Genomic DNA, 15,855 nt, shown 5'->3' with positions numbered 1-15,855 from the left:
TTTATTGAATGTTCCTATATGCTGTTATGTGTCGGGGCAGGTATTTGACTTAGAATTTAAAATGAAAATAGTTGGATTACCTTTGTGGTGGAGGAGGTTAAGTTGGTGATGGTGCTTCAGTATTCAAATTGCCTAAACTTAGTTTCATTGGACTCAGATGTCATTAGAAAAAACTGTGTTTTACAACTATGAATAACGTCAGTCTGAGACTAATCTTACATTGTAACACAACAGTAAAGTAATGGGCAAAAAGACATAGTTGTATAGAATAGATTGTTTCTTTGTATCATTCTTGAGTTTTTGTACTTAGTGACTTGTACATGTATAGGCAGTGAACATTTGATAGGTGAGTCTGTATTAAGACCATTCCACTTGTCAGTTAATCACGTTGATTGCTTACTGTTTGTCAAATGCGATGTTAGATGGTGGAAAGGCAGTGGCGAAAGCAGTAGGAGATAGGGTCCCTGCTCACAATACTACATGAAGTGGCACGCATAGAGTGCAACAGATATTCTATCAAAGATTGATGAAGTACAGAACGTATATCAGCTTTCACACGGGGAAATATAGAGATACTGAATTTTTAAAAAGTTAGTAGATGTATGTTGATTGACAAAGAGGAAAAGGGAGAAAAAGTCCCCGTTGTAAAATGGAATGGTGACATTGATGGTTGATAGCTGAGAATCATAGAATTGTTCTATGGAATGAAGCATTAAATTAGAGTAGAAGTTTGTGTAGAAAATAGTAGGAAACTAGATTTTAGAGGTGTTTGGGGTATAGGAGATACAGAAGATTTGAGCCTCATTCTGAAAAGAAAGAGATTTCTGATTGCCCTGTATGTGGAAAAGTAGGTAAAATTCAAGAATTTTGTGTCCACAAGCCAAGTTGTGTGGGTGCTGATTTATTTTAAGATGACCTGTGAAGCAAATTATAACACTGCACGTTGCTGAGTTTAGGTACAATTTGCAAAACAAAAACTCATTCCTTGTATTTTAAAAAGCACTGCTTGCAGAATAAACAGATGACCCAAAATAAGTGAATTTGCATGTTATAACTGACTACATAAAGAAAAATAAGAGATTTAACTGAAAGTATAACAATTCTAATTGAAATATGAGTAGGGCTGAATTTTGTCTATTTTTCTTTTGTTTCAGGTTGCTACTTTTGCCAAGAGGGCATCTATAACCTTGCTGGTGTTTTCATTCAAGATAGAGTGCTTTATTGCCTTTATTGATCAACCGAACAAATTTAGGTTAGTACATTTTGTTGACAGAACCTCTGTGTTACAGTGTATGTTAATATTTTGAGAAGTGGGTGATTTTGTGTAAGTAGAAAGGACAAGTCAGTCTAAATTCCTACTGAATTGTGTATTAGTTTAGAAAACTTTCTGACTTTCTAGTATGTATGTATTGCATCAGCTGAAAAATATTTTACCTCCTTTTCAGTGTTTTGTACTTTAAATTATGGGATTGGGGCAGATTGTGGCTGAATGTGATACACTGGATGTGTGGCATACTTGGTGCTGAAGAGAAATACTCTTTCTTAAAATTTCTGACATTTTTAGTAGCTGGTTTTAAAAAAGGTATCATTCTTGTCTAGATTTTAGTCATACATTAGCATTTTTATTTATTTTAGATATTCAGTCTGAGTTTTGACAAATGCATGTTCATCACCACAATTAAAACAGTTCTATAATCTTCCACATTCACTCATGTTGCCCCTTTGTAGTTAACCTCTCTTTTTATCCGAATCTCTAAGTTGGATTTTTGGCCGAATAGTTTAGCTTTTCCAGTATGTCATTTAGATGGAGTCATCAAGAGGGATACACCTTTTTAAGTCTGACTCATTTCATTTAGCATAATGCATTGGAAGTTTATCCATGTGCCTGCTGTGTTGGTAGTTTGTTCTTTCTTATTCTTAAGTAGTTCTCTACTGTTTGGATATATCACAGTTAGCTTGTCCATTCATCGGTTGATGGACTCTTTTTTTTTTTTTTTTTTAAGATTTATTTAGGAACTGGTGTTGTGGCCCTGTAGGTTGGGCTGCTGCTTATAATGCTGGTATTGCATATCTGAGTGCCAGCTGGTGTCCTTACTGCTCTACTTCTGATCCAGGTTCCTGGTAATGTTCTTGAGAAGGCAGCAGATGATGGCCCACATGCTTGGGCCCTGGCCACTTATGTGGGAGACCCAGATGGAAATCTTGGCTTTTGCTTGGCCTGGACCTGGCAGTTGTGGTCATTTGGGGAGTGAACCAGTAGATGGGTGATGTCTGTCCCTTCCTATCTGTTGCTCTACTTCTAAATAAGTCAGTAAGTAAATCTTAAAAAAAAAATCATATAAATTAAAGGATTTATTTATTTCTCTATTTGAATGGCAGAGTGACAGAGAGAGATAAAGACAGAGATATCTTCCATCTGTTTGTTTACTCTCCAAATGCCTGCGACAGCTGGACCTGGGCCAGGCTGGAAACGGGAACCCAGAACTTCATCTGGGTCTCCCACATGGGTGGCAGGGATGCAGCACTTGGGCCATCATTTGCTGCCTGTCCAGGCACATTAGCAGGAAGCTGGATTGGAGGTGGAATAGCTGTGACTTGAACTGGCATGCTGATATGAGATTTAGGCATTCTAAGCAGCTACTTGACCTTCTGTACCACAAGGTCCATCCCTGGGCTACTTCTAGTTTTGGGTAACTGTAAAGCCACTACTGTTACATATTTTATAAATGGGGGCCGGTGCTGTGGTGCAGCAGGTTAAAACTCTGGCCTGAAGTGCCGGCATCCTATAAAGGTGCTGGTTCTAGTCCCGGCTGCTCCTCTTCTGATCCAGCTCTCTGCTATGGTCTAGGAAAGCAGTAGAGGATGGCCCAAGTCCTTGGCCTTGGGCCCCTGCCCCCACGTGGGAGACCCGGAGGAAGCTCCTGGCTTCTGGTTTCAGATCGGTGCAGCTCTGGCCATTGCGGCAATCTGGGGAGTGAACCAGCGAATGGAAGACCTCTCTCTCTGGCTCTACCTCTCTCTATAACTCTTTCAAATAAATAAAATAAATCTTTAAAAAAATATTTTATAGATGGAAAATGATTTTGTATTCTTTATTAATAGAAATTACATGTTGTACCACAGTGATTCAACTGTTGCCTTTTTGGGCTAACAGTACAGTTCTTTTTAAAAATGCCATTAAAAGGCTGGCGCCGCGGCTCACTAGGCTAATCCTCCGCCTGCAGCGCCGGCACCCTGGGTTCTAGTCCCGGTCGGGGCACTGGATTCTGTCCTGGTTGCTTCTCTTCCAGTCCAGCTCTCTGCTGTGGCCCGGGAGTGCAGCTGGGACTAGAACTGGCACCCATATGGGATGCTGGTGCTTTAGGCCAAGGCGTTAACCACAGCGCTGCCCCAACTGACATTTTTTTTAATGTTCAACTTTTGCCCTTGAAGTTTAAGTGAATTTTTAAGATAGGAAAATTCTTATGATTTACTTGATTTTCACAAATGACATCTGAAGCTACCTATTTGCAGCTTAACTATATAATCTACCTTTCTATATAATCTACATTTCTCATCTACCACTGTATTCAAGAAAACTACCTGATTTTCCAACTTCTCAAAATACCATGAGCTCCAGTATACTCCCCTCCAACAATTTTGCATCACTTCTCTTTCTGTACTTAGAACTACCATAAACTTTAGGTCTCTTTTCCTGGTCACCATGTCTATTAACATAACATTTATTTCTTAATGGCTTTTTTTTTTTTTTTTTGGACAGGCAGAGTGGACAGTGAGAGAGAGAGACAGAGAGAAAGGTCTTCCTTTTCCGTTGGTTCACCCCACAATGGCCCCTGCACCTGTGCAGGAGACCCGGAAGAAACTCCTGGCTCCTGGCTTTAAATCGGCGCAGCTTTGGCCATTGTGGTCAATTGGGGAGTGAACCATCAGTTGGAAGATCTCTCTCTCTCTCTCTCTCTCTCTCTCTCTCTCTCTCTCTGGCTCTCCTCTCTCTGTGTGACTCTGACTTTCAAGTAAATAAATAAATCTTAAAAAAATGTCAGTTTACATGTTCTTGAATGAATGCTTGTTATCAAAGTGATGTAAACATCTCTGCTTTAGAGAAGTTAATGATCTTAAAAAAGTGGCTTGAAAAGCTGTTTATATATAATTTTTAAAATATGTATTTAACACTATGTTCCTAAATTTGTATTTATGAAATGCATGAAGTTTATATATCTTAAATAAAAGGTTTCTAGGTAAAAAAATTAAAACAGTATATATTTATTTATTTGGAAGGTAGAGTTATAGAGAGATAGGGAAAGAGAGTCAGAGAGGTGGATGTGCCATCTGCTGGTTCATTCTCTAAATGGCCACAATAGCTGGGATTGTGCCAGGCCGAAGCCAGGAACCTGGAACTTCACCCAGGTCTCCCACGTGAGTGGAAGGAACCCTGGCACTTGGGCCATCTTCTGCTGCTTTCCCAAGTATGTTAGCAGGGATCTGGATTGGAAGTGGAGCAGCTGGGACTAACTCGTGCCTATATAGGGTACTGGCATCACAGGTGGCAGCTTAATTGCTATACCAGAAAACTAGCCCTTGTTTAAATTTTTATATGAATATCTGGTTTATTATTTGCTACAGAAATTTAAAAGTCTTGAGAAAATAATCTGCTCTGACTCACAGATTAGATTCCATGTCCTAAGCCTGGTGAAATTTTTATATATTTAAGAGGACTTCAAGAAATTCATGAAAAATGGAATTAAAGATAAGTTTATTTTGATGCAAAAATTTTGAAGTCCATGTATATGAAGGGTCTTCAAAAAGTTTATGAAAATATATATTTTGAAGAAGCTAACATGGATTTCAAAATTTTTATTTGCATTATAATCTTATCTTTTATTTTCATTTTTCATGAAATTTTTTTAAAGATTTATTTATTTGAAAGTCAGAGTTACAAACACACGAGAGAGAGAGAGAGAGAGAGAGAGAGAGAGAGAGAGAGAGATAGGTCTTCCATCTGTTGGTTCACTCCCTAATTGGCTGCAAGGGCTGGAGCCGAGCCAGTCTGAAGCTAGGAGTCAGGAGCTTCTTCTGGGTCTCCCACGCAGGTGCAAGGGCCCAAGGACTTGGCCATCTTTTACTGCTTTCCCAGGTCATAGCAAGAAAGAGAGCTGGATTGGAGTGGAGCAGCCAGGACTTGAACTGGCACCCATATGGGATGCCAGCACTGCAGGTGGTGACTTTACCCACTATGCCACAGCGCTGGCCCCTTCATGAACTTTTTGACATACTTTTGTAATATCACTATAGATAAATGGTATGCTCTACTGTGTTCTCAAAGAACATTACTTGAACAGACAAAACGTTTTAGCAAGAGTCAGAGCATTTTAGAGATGCTTCTGAGAGAATACAGGTTGAGCATTCCTAATAAAAAAAAATCTGAAACCCAAAATATTCCAAAATGCAAAATTGTTGTTTTTGAGCACTGACATGATGTTGCAAATAGAAAATTCCACTCCCAACTTCTTGTGACGGTCACATTAAAATGTAAAAATGTAAATATGATAAAAATATTATATAAAATTATCTGCAGTCTAGGTGTATAAGTGGTATATGAAACACAAATGAATTTCATGTTTAGACTTGGGTTCCAGTCCCAAGATAAATCAATATACACAGATATGGCAAACTGGGAAAAAAATCTGAAATTTTAGACATCTCTGGTCCCAAGCATTTTAGATAAGGAATACTCAACATGTAATCATTTGTTCAATGGGCACATGCGACACAGAGTAAAAAAATAATATTCCTTTGGTGAATATCAGGTTAATCACTTAAATTACCTGGCATAAATTTTTAAAATTTTATTTATTTGAAAGACAGAAAGACACACACACACACACACACACACACAGGCAGAGCTCCTTGATCTGTTGCTTCACTACTTCAGTGCCCTCAAATAGCCAGGGCTGCATCAAGCCGTATCCAGGAGCCGGTAACTCAATCTGATTCTCCCATGTGAGTAACAGGGATTCAACTACTTTTTTATTAAGGTTTATTTATTTATTTGAAACGCAGAATAGAGAGAAAGAGAGAGAGCGAGAGTGCTTCCATCTGCTGATTCACTCCCCAGATGTCCACAACAGCTGGAGCGAGGCTGGACCCAGCCACTTGAGTCATCACCTGCTGCCCACCACAGTGTGCATTAATAGGAAGCTAGCATCAGTGACTTGAACCCAGGCACTGTACTATGGAATGTGGTCACCTCAAGCATTGTCTTAACTACTATGCCAGATACTCACCTCAGCATAACTTTTTAATACAACATCAAAGATTTTATAACTGAAAGCTAAATACTAGGAAAGGGATGGATACCTTGCATGTGGGACTATGGGGCAATAGATTTTATTAGCCAAAGATCATGGTGTAAGTTTTTATGGCACATACCATGTAGTTCCTTTACAAATGTATGTATTTTTGAGTTCTCAGGTAGATGGTTGAGCTTCTTGAACTTATCTATCTATCTATCTTATAGATTTATTTATTTATTCAAAAGGCAGAGTGACAGGGGGAGAGAGAGGGAGAAGGAGAGAGATCTTCCATCTGCTGTTTAATTCTCTAAGACGCCACATAGCTGGGCCAATGCCAGCCAGGAGCCAGGAACTACATCTGGGTCTCCCACTTGGGTGGCAGGGGCCTAAATACTTGGGCCTTTATGCACTGCTTTCCCAGGTGCATTAGCAGTGAGCTGCATCAGAAGTGGAGCAGCTGAGGCTCTGACTAGAACTCTGATATGGTATGCTGGCATTGTAAGTGGCAGCTTGACCCATGTGCCACAGTGCAAATGCTGACATCATTTTAGATTTTGGCATTTTTTTTTTTAAAGAACTAATTCTACAGCAAGTATTATTGCTTAGTTCCATTATCATTGGACTACTTGGTGATCATTAGAGTATGTGTATCTGAAGATTTTACAAGATTGACAGGACAAGAAATAGGGAATGAGATTTCTGAATGCTTGAGAAAATGGTATCTATTAAAACTATAAAAGCTGGTACTTCTCATAAAATTTTTATGGGAAATAATGCCATTTTCTCTCCCTGTAAATTTGAAAATGGAGGGGAGGTGATATGCTTTTAATCATACAGCTTGCTGGAGACACATGGTATATTGCTCATTTCACTCATCACCCTACCTCTTCATCCTGGGATCATTACCTGAGCTCAGGATTGAGATAAAGTTAAATTGCTCCATTTAATATTGTTTATAATACTCAATTTTATTTCTTTTCCAGTTGATTTTAATGTAGGCCTCTTTTTAAATTGCATGCTCTTTGTTCTTATAAGAACTTTTCTTTTTCTTTCTCCTTTCCCCCCTCACCTCCCCCTTCCCCTCCCTTCCCTTCTCCTCCCTCCCTTCCCTTCTCCTCCCTCTTTTCCTTCCCCTCCCCTCTCCTCTCCCTTCCTCTTCCCTCTCCCCCTTTCCCCTCCCCTCTCCCATCCTCTTCCCCTTTTCCCTCCCTTCTCCCATCCCCTCTCCCTTTCCCCTCCGTTCCCCCTCCCTCCTCTCCTCTCCCCTCCCCTCCCTTCTCCTGGCTCCTAGTTCCTTCACTGAATTATGCAGATAATTACCTTAGAGATACTATAGGCACTAAAAAGGATTTTTTTTTAAGATTTATTTATTTGAAAGGTAGAATGACAGAGAGTGAGAGACAGAGAGAAAGAGAAAAGATCTTCCATCTGCTAGTTCACTCCACATATGGCAGCCTGGTCTGGGCCAGGCTGAAGCCAGGAGCCAGGAACTCTCTCCAGGTCTCACACATGGGTGGCAGGTGCCCAAGCACCTGGGCCATCATCTGCTGCCTTCTCAGGTGCCTTAGCAGGAAGCTGGATTGGAATCGGTGTAGCTGAGACTGAAACCAGATATGGGATGTTGTTGCCATCGGCAACTTATTCTGCTGCTTTACAACTCTGGCCCCAGTAATTAAAATGTAAGATGTGAAAATGTTTGATTTCATTACTTTTGTGGTTTGGAACCTTCATTTTGTTAAAAAAATTTTTTTAAAGTTTAATTATTTGAAACGAGCAAGAGAGAGAAAGTGAGAGAGTATCTAAACCCTTCTGGTTCATAGCCTGAAATACCTGCAACGGCAGGAGCTGGGCCAGACTGAAGCCAGGAGCCAGGAGCTCCATCTAGTTCTCTCACTTGGGTGTTAGGGACCAAATACTTGAGAACCATCACTGCTGCCTCCCAGTGTGTTGTTAGCAAGAAGGTTGATCAGAAGGTGGAGCTTGATCCTAGGCACTTTGATGTGGGATACCAGCCTCGAAAGTGGAGGCTTAACCTGCTGTGCCACAGTCCTGGCTCCTAGTTCCTTCATTTTCTTTGTTGTGTCTGTTTTGTTGGACTCATGGATATTTGAGAAATGAGAACGATTCATTCCCATCCAAGAATGGAAATCATGTTGAACCTGTTCTTTCTTGAGCATCTGTAGTGAATTAATATGTTGCTGTGTAAATTAATTGAAGTTTTTTAAAGAAACTTAAATAAACTATTTCTTAGAGAAGTTTTGGATTTGTAGAAAAATTGAACAGAAAGTACAAAATTTCCATTATACTTTTCTGTGTCCTTCATCCTAACTATCATCACTTAGTACTTCTATAAGTTTGTTAATCTGTTCTTAGGGACTTTATAGGTAATCATGTCACCTGCAGATAGTTTTAATAAAACTGCAAATTTTGTTTTTTCCTCCCCTATTTGTATACTTTTTCTATACTTCTTTCTAAAGATTCATAAATTAATTTGAGAGTAGAAAGATCCTATCTATTGGTTTACTTTCCAATTTCCAGTGTCTGGAGCTCATCTAGGCCTGGGTAAAGGAGCTGGGTGCTCAATCCAAGTCTCCCACATGGGTGGCAGGAACCCAAATACTTGAGCCATCACCAGCTACCTCCTAGTGTCTGCCTTGGCAGGAAGCTGGAATTGGGACTCAGAGCCAGGAGTCAAACCCAAGCACTCCAGTATGTGGACTAGGTATCTTAACTGCTGTCCTAACTGCTTGGCCAAATGCTTATTCATATAATACCTTTTTTCCTTCCTGATTCCATTAGCAAGAATGTCCAGTATGATATTGAATAAGAATGGTGAGAGGAGAAATTAGATGTGGTGTTTGCTGTAGGTTTTTGGTACGTTTTCTTTATCAAGTTGAGGAAGTTTGTATTCCTAGTTTACTATGAATTTTTCATAAGGAATAGGTACTAAGTTCTTTTTTTAAAAAAGATATTTATTTATGTATTTGAAAGTCAGACTTAGAGAGCTAAGAGATAGAAGGAGAAATCTCTGTCTCATGGCTGCAACAGCCAGGGCTGATCCAGGCAGAAGACAGGAGCTCTTTCAGTCTCCAAAGTGGATGCAGGGGCCCAGACACTTGAGCCATCTTCTGCTGCTTTTCCAGGCAGGGAACTGGATTGGAAATGGAGCAGCTGGGACAAGAACCGATGTGCATATGGGATGCTGGCATCACAGGTGGCTTTACCCACTCCGCCACAGTGCTGGCTCCTAGTTTTACCAGATATTTGTATTCATTTCTTGGTATAATTGATTTTTTTTCCCTTTCCCCAGTTTAGATTAATTTATTTCAAATGTTGAACTTGCCTTGTATACTTGGAATAAATATTAACTTTGGTTGTGGTCTGTAATTTGATTATGTAATACTTTCTTTTGTGTCTGTGTTCTAAGAGATAGTATTCTACAATTTTCCTTTCTTGTAATGCTATTGTCTAGTCTTGGCATTAGGGTAAAATTGACTCTAGAGAATGAGTTAAGAAGTACTCTCTTTGCTTCTATTTTCTGGAATAGATTATAGAGAACTGGTATCATTTGTTACTTAAATCTTTAGTAGAAATTACCAGTGAACCATCTGAGTATGGTGCTTTCTATTTTGAAATGTTAGTTATTCAGTTCCTTTTATTGTCATAAGCCTATGCAGATTATCTGTTTTTTATTGTATGAACTATTTATTTATTTATTTATTTATTGACAGGCAGAGTGGACAGAGAGAGAGACAGAGAGAAAGGTCTTCCTTTTGCCCTTGGTTCACCCTCCAATGGCCGCCGCGGCCGGCGTGCTGCGGCCGGTGCACCGCGCTGATCCGAAGTCAGGAGCCAGGTGCTTCTGGTCTTCCATGGGGTGCAGGGCCCAAGGACTTGGGCCATCCTCCACTGCACTCCCTGGCCACAGCAGAGAGCTGGACTGGAAGAGGGGCAACCGGGACAGAATCCGGTGCCCCAACTGGGACTAGAACCCGGTGTGCCGGCGCCGCAAGGTGGAGGATTAACCTAGTGAGCCGCGGCGCCGGCCCCTGGTTTTATTTTTTTTTTTAAGATTTATTTATTTATTTGAAAAGTAGAGTTACAGAGAGGCAGAGAGAGAGAGAAGTCTTCCATCCACTGGTTCACTCCCCAGTGACCACAATGGCCAGAGCTGGGCCTATCCAAAGCCAGGAGCCAGGAGCTTCTTCCAGGTCTCCTACGCAGGTGCAGGGACCCAAGGACTTGAGTCATCTTCCATTGCTTTTCCAGGCCATAGCAGAAAGATGGATCAGAAGCAGCCAGGACTTGAACCAGCACCCATGTGGGATGCTAGCACTGCAGGTGGAGGCTTTACCCACTATGCCACAATGCTGGCCTCATGTATGAGTTTTGGTGGATAGTGTCTTTCAAGGATTTGGTCCATCTCATCCAAGTTATCAGATTTATAGGGATAAAAATCAACTTTTAGTTTTGATTTTTTTCCTGTTTTCAATTTCACTGATTTCCATTCAGTGAATAATAATATCTTTATTATTTCTTAGGGTTACTGTGGATGTAATCTGCTCTTCTTTTCTAGTTTCTTAAGGTAGAAGCTTATATGATCATTTTTTTATAATATATACCTTCAATGTTATAAATTCCCCTCTAGGTATTGCTGTGATATATTCTACACATTTTGATGTTTTATTTTCATTTTCACTTAGTTTAGTTTTTTTAATTTCTCAAGACTTTTTACTGACCCATGTTGTATTTCTTTTTTTTTTTTTTTTAATTAATTTATTTTTTTGAAAGTCAGAGTTACACAGAGAGAGGAGAGGCAGAGAGAAAGGTCTTCCATCCAATGGTTCACTCCCCAATTGGCCGCAACGGCTGGCACTGCGCCAATCCGAAGCCGGGAGCCAGGAACTTCTTCTAGGTCTCCTATGTGTGTGGAAGGGCCCAAGGACTTGGGCCATCTTCTGCTGCATTCCTAGGCCATAGCAGAGAGCTGCATTGGAAGTTTAGCAGCCGGTTTAGAACCGGTGCCCATATGGGATGCCTGCGCTTCAGGCCAGGACATTAACCCACTGTGCCACAGTGCTGACCCCCCATGTTGTATTTCTAAGTATGTTGTTTAATCTCCAAATATTTTGAGATTATCCAGCTTTGAATTTCCTGCTGATCTCTGGGTTTAATTCGATTATGATCTGAGAGCATACTTTATATGATGTGTGTTCAATTCATTAAGGTGTGCTTGATGGCTCAGCATGCAGTCTGTTTTGGTGAGATGTTCATTATGAACTTTAAAAGAATGTACATTCTGTTGCTGGATGAAATAGTATAAATGTAAATTAGATCTAGTTGGTTGATGGTAATGTCGGTTGTCCAGTATCCTTGCTGATTTTCTGCCTCCCTCACCAACTGAAAGAGACTGTTGAAGTCTCCTATTATAACAGTGAATTCATGTATTTCTTCTTGCAGTTCTGTCTGTTTTTACCTCATATATTGTTGGTGGTTACATACATGTAAAGCTAGTTAAATCTTCTTGGGGAATTGTTCTTTTATTATTATGCAGTTCTTCTTTTATTGTTGGTAATTTTTCTTTGATTTCTGTTCTGTCTGAATTTAATATAACTTTTCTAGCTTTCTTTTGATTAGTTTGAACATGGCATATCTTTCTTTTCATCTGTTTGTGTCTTTATATTTAGAGAGGAATTGTTATATATAACAAAACTGAGTCTTGTCTTTTGACCTGCTCTTGTAGTCTCTTTCTTTGAATTGGTATATTTAGACCACATTTAGAAGTATTGATATGGTGGATTAATATCTGCCGTATTTACAACTGTTTTTTTATTTTATTTTTTTTATTTTATTTTTTTATTTATTTTTTTTTTTTATTTTTTGACAGGCAGAGTGGACAGTGAGAGAGAGAGACAGAGAGAAAGGTCTTCCTTTTGCCGTTGGTTCACCCTCCAATGGCCGCCGCGGCCCTGTTCTTTTTTTGTTTCTCACTTTGTTTCTGCCTTTTCTTTTTTCAATTGAGCATTTTACATTATTCTGTTTTCTCTCTTGTCTTAGTATATCAATTGTATGTATTAAAATGACTGGTTGCACATAGTTTCCAGTTGTACATTTAAACTTATTCAAGTTCATTTTTCAAATAACACTGTACTATTTCATAGGTAATTCACTTCCTGTCTGCTATTCATATAATTCCTGTTTTGTGTTTCATGTTGTTGTTACATGTTGATTATCCTTAATCTGAAAATCTGAAATCTAAAATACTCCAAGATACATAACATTATATGCATAGTCATGATTCCACAAGTGGAAAATCCCATACCTGACCTTGTGTGATGGGCACAGTCAAAATGTAGGCACACTAAAGATAATGCATGAAATTACCTCCAGTCTGTGTGTATAAGGTGCAGATGAAATGGAATTGAGTTTTGTATTGAGAATTGGGTTCCATCACTGAGATATCTTATTATGTATATGCAGATGTTCAAAAATCTGAAAAAAATCTGAACTCAGAACACTTCTGGGCTCAAACATTTTGGAAAAAGAATACTTAACCTGGATTATTATTTGAGCAAATTATTATTGTTAGATCAGTTGAAAGTAAGAGAAAGAAAACATTTGCTTCATCTGTATTCCTTCTCTGTGCTTTCTTTCTTTATATAATCCACATTTGACCTATGTGATTTTCCTTCTCATTGAAGAACTTCTGTCACCATTTCTTGTACATCAGGTGTTCTGGCTTTTATTTTTCTCAGTCTTTGTCTGAGAATGTTGTTATTTCTTCATCATTTAAAATTTTAAAAGTTTATATAAGGTAAACAAATTTCATGTGTTTCATATATACAGATTGAGAAGCATAGTGATACTTCCCACCCTACCCTCCCTCCCACCATGCTCCTACCCTCCTTCTTTCTTCCTTTCTTATTTTTTCTTTTGGTTTTTACAATGAAATACTTTGTTTATTTTATAATGGTAAGTTTAACCCTCCACTAAGTAAAGAATTTAACAAACAGTAAGAAGAAAAAAACACTGTTCTTCAACAGTAGAGACAAGGGCTGTAAACAACTTCATCACTTTATTTATTTATTTATTTTTCAAAAGATTTTATTATTTATTTGAAAGAGTTACACAGAGTGAGAAGGAGAGGCAGAGAGAGGAGGTCTTCATCTGCTGGTTCACTCCCCAGTTGTCTGCAATGCCTGGAACTGCGTCGATCCAAAGTCAAGAGCCAGGAGCTGCTCCTGGGCCTCTCATGGAGGTGCAGGGGCCCAAGGGCTCGGGCCATCTTCTACTGTTTTCCCAGGCCATAGCAGAGAGCTGGATCGAAAGTGGAGCAGCTGGGTCTCGAACCGGTGCCTATTTGGGATGCTGGCACTGCAGGCGGTGGCTGTATTCACTTCGCCACAGTACTGGCCTCTTTTTATTTTTTAACATTTACTTATTTATTTGAAAGGCAAAGTTAGAGAGAGAGAGCTCCTCCATCTGCTTTCTCTCCCCAAATGGCTGCAATGCTCAGGCCTGAGCCAGGAGCCAGGAAGGCGCTCCTTCTGGGTCTCCCATGTGGATGCAGTGGCCCATAGACTTGGACCATCTTTGGATGCTTTCCCAGGCACATTAGCAGAGAATGGAGCATTCTAAGCTTGAACTGGCACCCATATGGGCTGCTGGTACTGTAGGTGGTGATTTTACCTGCTGTGTCCAGTGCCAACCCTTTCGTCACTTTTTTTGTTTTGTTTTTAGATTTCATTTATTTATTTGGGAGGCAGAGTTACAGACAGAGATAGGGAGAATCAGAGAGAGAGAGAGAGAGAGAGAGAGAAAGAGAGAGAGAGAGAGAGAGAGAGAGAGAGAAAGCTCTTATTTGCTGGTTCACTCTCCAGATGGCCTCATTAGTCGGAGCTGAGCTGATCTGAAGCCAGAAGCTTCTTCCAGGTCTCTCATGTGGTTGCAGGGGCCCAAGGACTTGGGCCTTCTTCTACTGCTTTCCCGAGGTCATTAACAGAGAGCTGGATTGGAAGAGGAGCAGCCAGGACACGATCTGGTGCCCATATGGGATGCCGGCACTGCAGGTGGAGGCTTGGCCTACTGTACCACAGTGCCATCCCCCCTGCCCCGTTCACTTTTTTAAAAAAAAGTTTTATTTATTTACTTAAGGAGAGTGCGAGTGAGAGTGAGAGCGCTAGAGGAGACGGAGAGGGGGAGGGGAAGGGAGAGGTGGGGAGAGAACTAGTGGATGGGAGATATTTCTGCTTCTCTAGCTTGCTGGCTTTTGAATAAAGTTGGAGATAAAAAGTGTGGGGACTGCCCAAAGACTGGGTTTCCTTCCAGTTTTTAGTGAGCCACTAGCAATTTGACAGTGACTCTTAAGGTGTTCCTGCTGCTGCTGATTCCTGTTGAGGGCTTCTGCTCCTGGTTCTGCTTCCTGCACATTGCGATGCTCTGGGTCTGTCTGTCTCTCCAGTTTTAAGGGCAGCAGTTTGCCCTTTGACTTCAATTTTCTGATCTAAGAAGAGCTGTTGAATCTGTTCTGTTGCAAAATATTGGACTTGAATGAGGGGCAACTGGGACATGAACTGGCCTTCATATGGGATGCTGGCGCCACAGGTGGAGGCTTAGCCTACTAAGCCACAGCGCCAGCTCTGGTAATATATTCTAATTTGCAAGAAAGATCAACGTTTTCCAGAGAAAAGTTGATTATCAGGCTGATATTTACTGGTAAGGTGACTCAGTCCATTTCTTGTCTTTCAGTTTGCAAGTGTAATTTGTGGCAACAGCGGCTTTTTTTCCCCTATGTTGAGAGCCAAAGGTTCATTTTAATATTCTTATACATAGGAAAAATATTTGCCTTGTGTAGCCTTTTCTAAGTATAGGGTCATGCCAACTTGCACTAATTGTACTTCTGATTACCATTCTGATGATTGTGAGGATGGTTATTAAAGTCCTGTGCTAATGCTTTGGATTTATGGAGCCAATTAACTGTGTGACTCATTTATAGTTGGGTTGTTTAATTTAATTAGTGGATTGCCCACTAATTGTTTTTATGAAGAGAGAATAGGATAGTGTTAGTTCTTACATTTTCTGTGATGTGGTAAGAAACTCAATTCATATTATGAATTTAGTTCTCAGGTATCTTTGTGGAAATTGAAGTATTAAAAGAGAGATGGGGTTAGGGTGAGGTGCAGCATTGTGTTGCAGTCCGTAAAGCTGCTCACGGCCTGCGATGCTGGCATCCCATATCGGAGCACTGGTTTGAGCCTTGGCTGCTATCTTCCCATCTTGTTTCTTGATATTGTGCTTGGTAAAGCAGCATAAAGTGACCCTGGTAAGTACTTGGACCCCCGCTACCCATGTGGGAGACCAGGATAGAGTTCCTGGCTCCTGGTTTCATTCTGGCGCAGCCGCAACCATTGTGGCCATTGTGGAGTGAGCTAGTGGATGGAAGATCATTCTCTCTCTGTCCCTCCTCATCTCCCTAACTCTACTTTCTAATAAGTAAATGAATTTTTCTTTTAAAGAGAGAGATTGGTATAAATTAATTGTAAATACAGTTTAAAAATTTTCT

General features: G+C 40.1%; 1 protein-coding gene across 6 annotated transcripts in view; it reads left to right on the top strand.

Moving 5' to 3' along the window:
• The window catches only part of FUT8 (fucosyltransferase 8), a 301,772-nt gene that overhangs the window by 53,090 nt on the left and 232,827 nt on the right, over positions 1–15,855 (top strand). For 5 of the 6 annotated variants that reach the window (XM_062181585.1, XM_062181583.1, XM_062181584.1 and 2 more), the window contains exon 2: positions 1,155–1,252. The exons of the other annotated variant lie outside the window; for it this stretch is intronic. The gene's annotated coding sequence lies outside the window, so the exon portion shown is untranslated. The remainder of the gene's footprint in view (positions 1–1,154; positions 1,253–15,855) is intronic. 6 annotated transcript variants of the gene reach the window in all.

The sequence above is a fragment of the Lepus europaeus genome, chromosome 22, assembly GCF_033115175.1.
Source record: "Lepus europaeus isolate LE1 chromosome 22, mLepTim1.pri, whole genome shotgun sequence".
In the NCBI taxonomy this organism is placed as follows: domain Eukaryota; kingdom Metazoa; phylum Chordata; class Mammalia; order Lagomorpha; family Leporidae; genus Lepus; species Lepus europaeus.
The sequence above is the reverse complement of the archived record's forward strand: the minus strand, read 5'-3'. Positions and strand labels throughout refer to the sequence as shown.